The sequence below is a fragment of the Petaurus breviceps genome, unplaced genomic scaffold (genome assembly GCF_028583685.1).
Source record: "Petaurus breviceps papuanus isolate PSGF00001 unplaced genomic scaffold, PetGlider_PUasm1.0 110, whole genome shotgun sequence".
NCBI classification, from domain to species: Eukaryota; Metazoa; Chordata; class Mammalia; order Diprotodontia; family Petauridae; genus Petaurus; species Petaurus breviceps.
In genome coordinates, this window is record NW_027185597.1 from 5,691,215 (window position 1) to 5,704,527 (window position 13,313).

A 13,313-nucleotide genomic window follows, 5' to 3' on the forward strand; every position below is an offset into this window, starting at 1 on the left:
TATACCATACTGCCTCAATTAACCATGAGTTTCTAACTTCTAGATGGTGGCTTCTGGGAGGAGCCATATAGTCATTTCAAGAAGTCCATTTCCTTAAATGACTCATTATTATAAATGAACAAACATGCCTTCTATAAACTGAATACATAACATATCACACATATATGTATGAAATATTTTCCAACTCTGTGTAGATGTTATTATGATTAAAAATTAACAATTCACTTAAAACATTCAGTTCATAATATCTTTCTCCCATTATGTATTTCCTCAGTCAAACTGCACTAATAATACAGTTGCTATCTTGTTAGACTCTTTAAAAAAGGAGTAATTTTGCTCAAAAAGGTTGGCCCAAACCAGTGGTTTCAAACTCAGATAGAAACAGGAACCACTCATCTGTACATAAGGATTCCTGTGAGACACATATTGACTTAGTTTTAAAATGTAAAGTTATCTATATTTTATTGCATTTTCCCTGATTTTGTTAAATATTTCCCAGTTACATTTCAATCTGGTTTGGACAACTCCTAGCAACTTGAACCAACCATGGTTCAAGTGTTTGATAGCTCTGGTCAAAATCATACACTTTAGAGTTTGAAGAAACTTTAGATGTTCTCTGGTCTAACTCCCTGATTTTACAGATGAAGACATCAAGGTCCCCAAAAGTTAAATGACTTGTCCTGAGTCACACAGTTAATAAGTAACTAAGTCAGGATTTGTGATATAAAAAGTTGGAGAAACATAATTTCTGGGTAATTAGCCATTTTATTAATGATACCCCCCCAAAAAAATAAGTTTTTTTTTAAATGATGCTAGTGTGGGGGTAGAGTCAAGATGGAAGAGTAGAAACAGGACTTCTGTGGGGCTCCATCTTCTACCTTCTCCTATTTGTGTAAAAGGTGACTGAAGAAACTTTGGAGGTATAGAACCCACAAAATAACACAGAAAAGCTAACCTCCCACTGAGGACAGCTCGGCAGGCCGGCAGGAAGTGGCCAGCACAGTGCCCTGGGAGCAGACCCCAGCCCCAGTTGAGCAAGAAGTTTTAGCCTCAGGGTGGGCCTCACCAGCCACTGACTGGAGGGACTTCAGATCACCAGCAGCTGTGGCAGTTTCCAGAATTATCAACACATACCTGCTAAGGACAAAGTGAGAGGTCAGTGTAGTGTGGACTTTGGGATCCAGTAGTTTGGGAGTGCGATCGGCCTTTGCCCCCAGTGCAAGAAGCAGCTGAGGCACAGCAGCTGTGCAGCCACAGCCACGTGGCAGCTTCAGCTCCTGGCCTACAGATTGTAGGGGGACCTAGCAACCAGTCTGAGGGGTAATCACTCTTGCTTTAACCTGGTTGGATCTGGATTGTGGTCTAGGGTCGAGGTCCTGGGGTGTGCAACCAGCTTTCCAGAGTGTGTAGAGGCTTCAGAGAGGGCACACAACTAATAACTTCAGCAGCTGAGAAAACCCCAGCATTTGGGATAAAGCTCCCGTTTCTGGTAGGAGAGTTCTACTGTGGCAAAAAGCCCAAAAGTCAAGTAATTGAGTGACAACATGAGCAAACAAGGGAAGCAAAACAAGCAGAGCAACCCAAATTTACACTCCTATTTTGGGGACAAAAAGAATCAAAGCATGGAACAGGAGGAAGACAGCAAAGTCATAATTCCTGTACCAAAGGCTTCCAAGAAAAATACAAGCTGGTTACAGGCCATAGAGGACCTTAAGAAGGATTTTGAAAATCAAATAAGAGAAGTGAAGGAAAAATTGGGAAGAGAAATAAGAACAGTGCAAGAAAATTTTGAAATGAGAATCAACAACCTGATTGAAGAAAATAACACCTTAAAAAATAGACTAACTCAAATGGCAAAAGAGGCTCAAAAAGGCAGTGAGGAGAAAAATGCCTTAAAAAGTCGAATTTGCCAGATGGAAAAAGAATCTCAAAAGCTCACTGAAGAGAATCATTCCTTCAGAATTAGATTGGAGCAAATGGAAGCTAGTGACTTTGTGAGAAATCAAGATACTATTAAACAGACCCAAACAAATGAAAAAATAGAAGGCAGTGTGAAATATCTCATTGGGAAAACCACTGACCTGGAAAATAGATCCAGGAGAGATATTTAAAAATTATTGGACTACCTGAAAGCCATGATCAAAAAAAGAACCTAGAAATCATCCTTCAAGAAATTCTCAAGGAAAATTGCCCTGATGTTTTAGAACCAGAGGGCAAAATAGAGGTTGAAAGAATCCACCAATCACCTCCTAAAAAAGATCCCAAAAAGAAAACTCCTAGGAATATTATAGCCAGATTCTGGAATTCCCAGATCAAGGAGAAAATATTATAAGCAATCAGGAAGAAACAATTTGAATATTGTGAAAACACAATCAGGATAACACAGGACCTGGCAGCTCCTACACTGAGGGATCGAAGGGCTTGGAATATGATATTCCAGGGGTCAAAGGAGCTGGGATTAAAACCAAGAATCACCTACCCAGCAAAACTGAATATCATGTTTCAGGGGAAATATGGTCATTAATGAAATAGAAGACTTTGAAGCATTCTTGATGAAAAAACCAGAGTTGAATAGAAAATTTGACATTCAGATACAAGAAGCAAGAGAAGTATGAGAAGGTAAACAGGGAAAAGAAATCATAAGGAACTTATCAAAGTTGAACTATTTATATCCCTACATGGAAAAATGATCATTGTAACTTATGAAATTTTTCTCGGTATGAGAATAGTTGAAGGGAATAGAAATGTGTATATGTCTATACAGGAGGGTATATGGGCATATGAATACATATGTGAATGTGTGTATATATGTTTACAGGTATACACAAGTAGAGGGCACAGGACCAATTTAATAAGAAGGGATAATGCTTAAAAGGTGAAATTAAGAGGTGAGAGAGGAATATAATGAGAGGAGATGAGGAGGGACAGAATGGGGTAAACTATCTCATATAGAAGAGGCAAGGAAAAATGGTTACAATGGAGGGGAAGAACAGGAAGGCAAAAGGCAATGGGTCAACCTTATTCTCATTGAATTTGGCTTAGGGAGGGAATGACATATACACTAAATAGGGTATTTCACCCTACAAGAGAGTAGGGGGGAAGTTGATGAGAGGGGGGATGATGGAAGGGAGGGCAGGCTGGGAGGGAGGGAAGTTGGAAGCACCCACTTTTGAAAAGGGACGGGATTGGGGTGGCCAGGTGGCTCAGTGAGTAAGAGCATCGGCCCCCAGTGTTAGGATGACCTGGGGGATCGAATCCGGGCTCAGATACTTAGCACCACACCCAGAAATAACTGGCTGTGTAACCTTGAGCAAGTTACTTAACCCCAATTGCTTTAAAAAAAAAAAAAAAGAAAGAAAAGGGACGGGATCAAAGTAGAGAACAGAACAAGTGGGAGGTGGGATAGGAGGGAGGGAAATACAGTCAGTCTTTTACAATATATCCACTATGGAAATGTTTTGCATAGCTACACATATACAACCTATACTGAATTGTTTATCTTCCTAGTAAGGGTGGGTGACAAGGGAGGAAGGGAATGAATCTGGAATTCAAAGTTTTAAAATCAAATGTTTAAAAATATGTATATATAGCATTATTAATATTATTTTACATGTAAATGGGAAATAAGATATACAGGCACTGGGGCATAAAGATCTACCGTGCCCTACTGGAAAGTTGGAGGGGGTATAGGAGAAGATTTGGGAGAGAGAAGATTGGAGGAGGGGATATCCAGTGGGATAACTATTTTGGGGTGGTGGGTAGGGGAAATATGGGGAGAAAATTTGTAACTCAAAATCTTGGGGAAATGGATGATGTAAACTGGAAGTTAATAAAGCATTTGATTAAAAAAATTTTTTAAAAAGAAAAATGATGCTACCATTTTTATAAAAGAAGGTCTATGGCACTCTTGAATGCCAAAGACAATCATGACAGCAGGTTCATGGCTAATATGCCCTTGGAAGAGGGGTGTTCCTAAGAGTGGCAATGAACTCTAATTGGTTAACAATTAATGAAAATGAATATTACAATGAGAGAATAAACCTGTTCTAATAAACTTTGATAATTTCATTTACTTCTAAATTACCCCCAGCTTGGGCAGTCTATTCAACGAATTTATCCTCCAGCCAAGAATGAGTATAGAAGTGAGTTTCACCTTGGATTAGAAGTCTGTTCTAGTTGGAGGAGCAGCAATACCCAAAATGAGGAGAGTGTTAATCCTGTCTTCCATTAGCCCTGCCTTTGAGAGATTGAACGAGGGAAAAAGGCAGGGGGAAAAACTGGAGTCTCCCAAATTTTAATAACTGACTCTTAAAATGAGAGAGAAATAATAATTTCTCTCAGTTTCAAGTCCTGGTCCTCTTTCTGCCCATCTACTCTTCACACCACTGCACTGTTCTGTCTTCCAAAAGAACCCATATGTCTTTTCTAGCTATAAGGACCAATGATTCTAAAAACCTGCATCCTTGAACCCCAGAGTATCTATGACCTGCCCAGGGTGGTAAAATTGTGCCAGTACTAACAGACTCTGACCATAAATTATGTGACTTACCCTCCACTGTCATGACTCTGAAGCAGAGGGAACTTTGCAAAAATGGAATAATGTGACCCCAAATTCATGAAGAGTAGAGCAAGATTTAGTCAATAGAGCTGGATCTCCCTGAATAGGGCGATCAGGCCTTTGTGCAGTGCTTTCTGAAATGATCTATTCTATCTGTGCCTTCCAGGAAGTAATAGAGAGGCAGCAGCAATGGGTTACCAACCAGGGAAATTCTCCTGGGAATGCTGGGGGTACCCCAACAATAGTCAATAACTGAATTGTGAGGAGAGTCCAACCCCAGTGGGTAGCAGTTGGCAGGTGTTCATTCTTTGGCTCTCAGTCTCTGTTGTTGGGTGCTTATATTTTTGCAGTGTTGGTATAAAGTGGTATTTGTTGGTTTTTCTTTGAAAATTCTAATGTTCTATTCACTTAGAAAGAAACTCTCAGCAAATTTTCATTAAAATGAATCTGTAGATCTCTTTTTGCTCAGAACCTCTCACCTTGAAAGACCTTGAATTTTGTTCCAGAATAGCTTTTATAGTCTTAATGGCCTCTACTGCAATACATCTTCATTGAAAGAGCTGGAGACCCTTCACCTTGGGAGAAAAAAAAAACTTAATTGGGCTCATTATGATCAAATTTTGTACTAGAAAAGCTAATGGGTACTTTAACATGGAATAAAAACTTGAATCACATCTGACACCTACTCCTATTTAGAGCTATTTATTAGATTCAAGTGAGTAGCTAGTGAATTAGGGACATTCTAACATTCTAAGCTAAAAGTGAATCTTCCTTGCAAATACATTTATTAAAAATTTTTTCTGTATGAAGGTGACTTTTGCTTGTGTGAGAGTTCAAAGAGTAGAATGTCTAAATTTCAAATATACTCCCATTTATCCCTTTCCCTGGACTGAAAAATGGGGTTTACAAAAGGCCCAAAAGTAATCATTCTGATTATCCAGCTATACTTTTTATAGTCATATTCATCATTTAGAAATTTCTTCATGTTCTCTGGTTATGTCTCTTTCTTTTTCTCTCGTCTCGCTGACCCTTTTTTCCTCTTTCTCCCTTGCCCACTACTCTTTGAGTGTGTGTGTGCCTAATTTTTCATAACTTTCACATATTTATAAAAGTGAATCCCTTTAGTTTTAAAGAAAAATAACTACAATTATCCTCAAGTTTAATTCTTCATAGACTTATATTTCATATCTCACAGCCATACACATCACTGCAGGAATAATAGTATTAAAACGATGACCTTTTGTTTCACAGAGAAGCTTTGGGTCCTTAAAAGACTTTTGCATTTTCCCAAAGACAATTCAACCAGATCTCATCCTGTTCAATTTTGATCCAATTATTGTTCCATTTGCAATGTCTAAGCTATACATATTCGTGAATGAATTCTATAGTTTGTATATTCACCTAAGTCGTTGGTGCTAACCTCAAATAGAAACATCCCCACAGGCCCATATTGACTTAGAGAGCCACAAATGAACATTATCTATGTTGTATTGCACTTTTATTTATTTTATTAAACATTTCCCAGTTATGTTTTAATCAAGTTCCTGCCCAAAGTTTTACAGGCCACCCAGGGGCTGAATTTAATACCTCTGAACTATATAACATAATCTGAACAGTAGACTTTCTTCATTCACTTGGATTTTCCTGTGTAGATAACTAGGCCAAACACTTTTGAGTGACTCTGGATCTCATTTTGGAAGTTTGTAATGTTGCTGTCATAATCACCATAATGTCATCTACAAACAAGAGCATATGGAAGGCATCACTTATAGAGAATCACCTTTGACTTATATTCCAGCCTGAACCCCTATCATGGCAATGATGAATACCTTTGGCAAGCATACATCCCCCTATTTTATGTCTTAGTAATATAAATAATTAGAAGGTCATCTAACAAAGTTATCATCCTTCAAAGTATCTTGTAGTATTTTGACATATACATGGGAGAGACCTTTCTGGAGTAAAGCATCTAAGGTAGTGATTTGTTCTACAAAATCAAATGCTTTTTAAAACTGTCAACAAAAGATGACAGAGTAAAAGCAGGGAGGTCTCCCCCAAACCCCTCCAAACACCTGTACATGTTCTTATATCAACATATACACAATATTGACACTTAGCATTAAGAGGACACAAGGGAAATTCTTTCTTATATGGAAGAGTAGAAACACACAGAATATAAGAAATGTAAAAACAAAAGATAGAACTACAAATTCATTTTTTAAAAAAGAGAGAATACCATTGGCACATTGGGTGAATTCCATGGGACAAAATTAATGGGAGAACATGACACTAAGTAAATATTTGTTGATTGATTTATTATTTTTGTAAACCTTTTCTTTACAACCCTACAGCTAGGTAGATGACTAATAAATATTCTTTATCACATAATATATTCACTGTATAACATATTCATTGTATAATATATGTGATACCGTATATAAAACACAATATAAATATTCTTCTTGGATGAAACATACAAAGAAAACTAATGTTAGGTAAATTTCCTATAGCAATAGAACAAGAATGATGGTTCAAGTTAGTATTAAAATTCATATCTTTCCTTTTTAGGCCATAGAATGAACAAGGAGTCAGAAACTGGAACTGTGCAAAATAAGTTATGTTTGGAGGATGGGCTTCTGAATAGGAAATATGAACTAAGCTGTGATAATACTGTAACAATTCTCCTTTTCTCCTATGGTTTCATCCTGTATTTATGTTTAACAGGCTCATTTTAGTGTTTTCAAGATCTTTTATCTGTTGTAATTAATTATACATTCATCCTGTAGTTTCCAAGTAGTTTTCCATGTATTCTTGAACTTACTGTTCAGCAGAAAATTCACTGCACATTTTCATTTGTTTCATAGAGTCGGAAAGTCCATTTTCATGGCTCAAAGCCATTGGAAATAATCAGAGAACTAAATGTTCGCAGCCTATTTTTTTTTTAAGTAGGCAAGTTCACCCATTGTTCATGCATTTAATCTATGCTGAGTGTGTATTTCTCAGTTGACTATTCCTATCAGATTTTAATAACTGAAAAAAGTGCCTTATCATCACCACCAAAATTTTCCTGAATGCTCACAGAATTAGTTAGACTCTACTGGAAGCTAAGCTAAATCCGGCTATTCCTTTTTCCTCCCCACCACAGTTAGAAAAGAGCAAGAATTCTTGGTTTCAATAAGATACTAATCACATTAAAAGATTGGAACTTTTTCCTTAAAAGTATCTTAAGACAGAACCAAAGTAAATGATCACTATGTAGTGAGTATGCTCTGGGCAGCTGTCCCTGTAGTGAGTCAGCCTTAGGAAGGCTCTCAGCTTATTCTCTCCAAACAAAACCAGCTTCATCTCTCCCTCAAAGTTCTAGGGTTACCCTGCTCAGGTACCACATTCATTAGGAAGGCTTTCCTGCCACCCCTCCCCCGCCCTCAGCCCCCAGCTGCTACTGAGCTACTCCCCCAAAATTACTTTGACTCTATCAATATTGTGTATATGAGAACATGTTGCTTCTTCACAACAGAAACTGCTTTATTTTGGTTTTTTAGCCTCATTGCCACCACAGTGTCTGGTACATATTTAATAGGTGTTTAATAAATGCTTATTGATTGGTTGATAGTAAGTTGACATATTGCTTCCTCTTTAGAAGTACTTGAAGGATCTGCTTTGATTAAGAAATAAACATGATTGGGGCAGCTAGGTGGTGCACCCGCCCTGGAGTCAGGAGGATCTGAGTTCAAATCCAGCCTCAGACACTTAACACTTACTAGCTGTGTGACCTTGGGCAAGTCACTTAATCCCAATTGCCCTGCCTTCCCCCCTCCAAAAACAAAAGAAAGAAGCATGGCTTATTATTATTTTTTTATAATTATTATATATTTTATACATGTTATATATAATGTTAATATATTATATATTGTATAATTATTATATTTATAATTTATAATACATGTGTATAGATGGATATCCTAAAGTGTTTGAGGGTACTTAAAAACATTTTATTCTCATACTATTTTGTGTTTACTTTGTATGTGTTTGTGCTGACTCATTGTACATGTTGTTTGCCCCAGTTAGAATGAGAGCCCCTTAATGGTACAGACAGGTTCAGTTTTTTAATTCATATTCCCAGCCCCTAGCCAAGTCTGGCACATAGTTGGTGATTAATAAATATTTTTAGATTAATCAATTAAAGACTCCCCACTTTACACTTAATAATAATATTTTGTTTAGCAAACCCTTTCTTAATAAATAATTCCAAACCACTGCCTAACTTCTATTCAAATGATCCTAGAGTAAGAATTAATTAAATCCATATTAATGAAGTTTTACTGCAGCTGAAAATTACCTTTGGGATTCTGATCTTAAGCAGCCCATTTCCCTCTTAAGGTCCATTGTGACACAAAATGAAACCTTATATACTCAAGGAATTCTGAAAAAGCACCCTGAAATTAGAGGCCCTTCAATATCAGAGATAGTGACATGGGATAGCTTTTGTCTTCAGAGGGAGAATGTTACAGTGGAAAGTATAATGACTCCAGGTCAGAAAATCTCCGTTCAAATCCTGCCTCTGGGAGATAGCTAGATAGCTTAGCGGATAGAGTACAGGGACTAGAGTCAGGAAGTCCTGAATTCAAATACAGCCTCAGACACTAACTGTATGACCCTGGACAAGTCACTTAATCTCTGTTTGCCTTAATCCACTGAAGAATGAAATGGCAAATCATTCCAGTGTATGGCGATAAAATTTCATGGACACTGTGGTCCACAGGGGTCACAAAGAGTTGAACACTGAATGACTAAACAACAACAACAAGCCTTCTTCTAAAAGTGTGTGTGTGATAATGTGGAATAGAGGGGCCCAGCTCAGAGAATGTTTCTAGGTCTGGCCATTACTGACCATTCTCCCCATTACATACAAACCCATTTTCTAAGTATGTAGTAGGGAAAAAGCCTGTAAACTGATCAAACGCAAAATGGAGACCTCAATTAAGGGATTGTCCAAGTCATTATCAGGACAAGTGACCACAATTTTACTTTTCCTTTGGAATGTGAACTCAGTTGTTCAACTAAGCTCCTTTTAGCATCTTTTCCAGATAAGGAAACTGAGATAGCTAGCAATTAATTAATCTTAGTTAATTGAAAAAAATAGCAGCAGAGCCCTGACTAGAGTCTTAGCTCCTACAATTCTAGTTTTCTGTTTATTCTCCTGAGTATCACTACTTCCATTGTATTAAAATATTTCCTAAAAAAATACTTGTGTGGGTTGCTGATAGAGAGACTCTGTGGACTACTGGAGAGAGGCTGGCCTTAGATTCAAGAATATTCAAGCCTGCCTTTGATTAACATGAGCTGCCTGGTCACCTCAGTCCTGGGGGAGTTCTCTAAACCAGTAAATTACAGACCATTGTTAAACTTTGTAGGTGAAGGGATTTTCCTCACCTGGAATTTAGAACATTGATTAAATCACAGGTCCAGTTCAAAAAAATTGCTGGTTAGAGTTTCCTAGTTGAAAGGAAATCTACACTGTATATTTTGAGAAGATTGTCGCTTTGGTTTTGCTTCTGAGTTGGTTAAAATGCCGACTGCCTCAAGCAAATGGAAATTTGGTCATTCTAAAGTCTGCATTTCCTGTTGACAAAGATATAACTATTACTCTTAAGAGTAAATTTATTCACCTTTTGTATTGAGTCATATACATTGTCTCTGTAGCATACTCACATCTTAAATTAAATATAAGTTACATTCTAATTCCAATCACTGGCATTCAGATTATGAAATAAAAACAAGATATTTTGGGAAGCCTGAAACTGTGATGTAAATAAATTTCCATCAAGATTTTCAGAAAAAAGCTCCACAAAATCTCATAGGTCACTAAATCATGCTTCTGTGTGTATTTGTGTATGTTTTTCATATTATAAAGGATGAAATCACAGACATGCCTATCTATAGTTAGACTACAGTTATCTGGAGTCTTCAGAGAATAATGTTCTGGGTCTGAGTTGTCTGGATAACTGAGGTTACCTTTTTAAGCATCAGAATTCTTTTAGTTAGCCATCTGAACAGAAATCTTTGTAAAATGTCTTACGTGCTTCACGGCCTGCTAAACACAGGATATCAAATATAATAAAACGTTTTCTTAATGACTCAATTATCAATATGAATGGAAGGCCACTAAATTGTACAGTGCTAGGTGTTAAGTCAGCTTCCTGAGTTCCTGAGTTCAAATCTGGCCTCAGACATTTACTAGCTGTGTGACACTGGGGCAAATCACTTAACTCTGTCTCAGTTTCCTCACCTGTAAGTTGGAGAAGGAAATGGCAAACCACTCCAGTATCTGCCAAGAAAACTCCAAATGGGGGTCACAAAGGGTCAGACACGACTGAAAAACAACTGAATGTCAATATGAACAGCAACTAGTCAATATATTATAAAACAATAATGTCCATGAAGATGAAGGTTGTTTGTGCTAGATAGCTGTGGCACTTTGTGAGTCAAATTCTTTTCTTCTGCACGTAGACCTTTTTTGGTTGTTTTTGTTTTAAATCTGTGTCTCTTCTCCCTACTGTCATGCCCATTTAAATTTACTTCAAATCTACTGAGCTCTTGGAAACCAGATAACTAAGACTGATAGAATTGTGGGGAAATAAGTATAAACAAGCTATGACTAAGGTTGTAAGAGATTCTCTTATGAGTAAAGTATAGGAACTTTGATATCTGGACTTATAAATTCCTTAAAGATAGAGGCAGTCTCATTCATCTTTCCATCTGAACCTAGCAAGTACTTAGTCAATATCTATAGCACTGTTTTCTCTTAATTGTACTTCTATCTGTATGAGCTTTCTTTCTCAATATCTTTTGCTAGACATCTTCCTCCAGCCAATGTGTAAAAGGCATTCCCTACAGTTCTCTCTTCCTCTTCTGTCTCCTCCCATCTGTTACCATGGATTCAATTATCATCTCTCTGCAGATTAATCCCAAATCTATGTTTTACAGCCTAATCTCTCTCTCTCTCTCTCTCTTGAACCCCAATCCCACATTATCAGCTGCCCTGTGGACATCACATGGACATCTAAGAGCCATCCCAAACTCCAGCTCTGCCAGTGACTACCCTTACGACACTGATAAAATCATTTTATCACTCTGGTCCTCGTTTTCCTCATTTGTAAAAGGAAAGGTTTAAATTAGATGATTTCTAAGGCCCTATCTATTCCTAGATCTATGATCTTATGTCTGAACTCAAACTCACTGTCTTCCCTTTTGAAGCCATTTCTCCTCTAAAGGTCCATTTTTTCAATGGAGCGCACCATCACCCTTCCAGCTACTCAGGTTTGCAACATTGGCGTCATCCTTGAGTTTTCTTTTTCCAAACTTTCCCCCAATATTGTCTCATTTACCCCCATTTTATCAGTCTTATCTCTATGGCATCTTCCACATTTACCCCCTTCCCTTCAGTAATACAACCTTTAACCTAATTCAGGCTCTCATTACCTCTCTCCTGGTCTATCTAGCCTTCTAATTGGTCTTTCCTGTTTCTACCCTCTCCCCAATATATCCTTCACACAATTGCAAATTGATATAAAATAGAGATCTGACCACAATACTATCCTTCTCAAAAGTCTTCAGAGGTTCTCTAGTATCTCTAGGATAAAGTAATAGCCCCCAGTCTGGCTTTTAAAGCCATCTGTAATTTGGATCCCAGTTACCTTTCCAGTCTTATTTCATATTATTATTTTTTATTTAATAATATTCCTATCGGAGTGACACAACGGTGGAGGCGAGGGTGAGAGGATGAACAGCAAGTTTGACGCCTTGAAGGATGATGACAGTGGGGACCATGACCAGAATGAAGAAAACAGCACACAGAAAGACGGCTGTTGTCCCTGGGCCTTCAGAACACCCCCTGCAGTACAACCACACTTTCTGGTACTCCCGGAGGATGCCAGGCCGGCCGATCAGCTCACAGAGCTACGAGCAGAACATTAAGCAGATCGGCACGTTCACCTCCGTTGAGCAGTTCTGGAGGTTTTATAGCCACATGGTACTTCCCGGGGAAGTGACAGGCCATAGTGACTTCCATCTCTTCAAAGAGGGCATCAAATCCATGTGGGAGGATGATGCAAACAAAAATGGTGGCACGTGGATTATCCGCCTCCGCAAGGGCTTAGCGTCCAGGTGCTGGGAAAATCTCATACTGGCCATGCTAGGGGAGCAGTTCATGGTGGGCGAGGAGATCTGCGGGGCAGTTGTCTCTGTCCGTTTCCAGGAGGACATTATTTCAATATGGAACAAGACTGCCCAGTGACCAAGCAACCACGGCCCATATCCGGGACACGCTCCGTCGAGTGCTCAACCTACCTCCCAACGCCATAATGGAATACAAAACACACACCAACAGCATCAAGGCCTGGGAGGAGTTTCATGGCCTGGTGAACAGCAGCGGCCGCTGATCGGACGCTCCCCCCTCTGTCTCTCTCACACCCAGGGGACAATTCAAGTTTTCGAAATACAAAAATCACATTGTGAAAGTACCCAAGCTGGCAATAATCCTTTTCTGTATGTGTGTGTCTGTCTGTCTGAAACAGACGGGAGGCCTCCAGCAGCTCCCTCCGTCTACTCACTGAAGGGACATCCCCGATCCATGGGCTCCCCTTTTGCACTCATCCCTGGAGGAAGGATTCCACTAGATGCCCTCCAGCATCGCTTACTTTATAAAGCAGAGACAGAAAAGATGACTTTGTAATAGACAGACTTTTTTACCAAA

General features: G+C 38.5%; 1 pseudogene; it reads left to right on the forward strand.

The window, feature by feature from the left end:
* The first annotated feature begins 12,328 nt into the window (after positions 1-12,328).
* LOC138156786 (eukaryotic translation initiation factor 4E type 2 pseudogene) lies at positions 12,329-13,008 on the forward strand (annotated as a pseudogene).
* Positions 13,009-13,313: the final 305 nt, after the last annotated feature.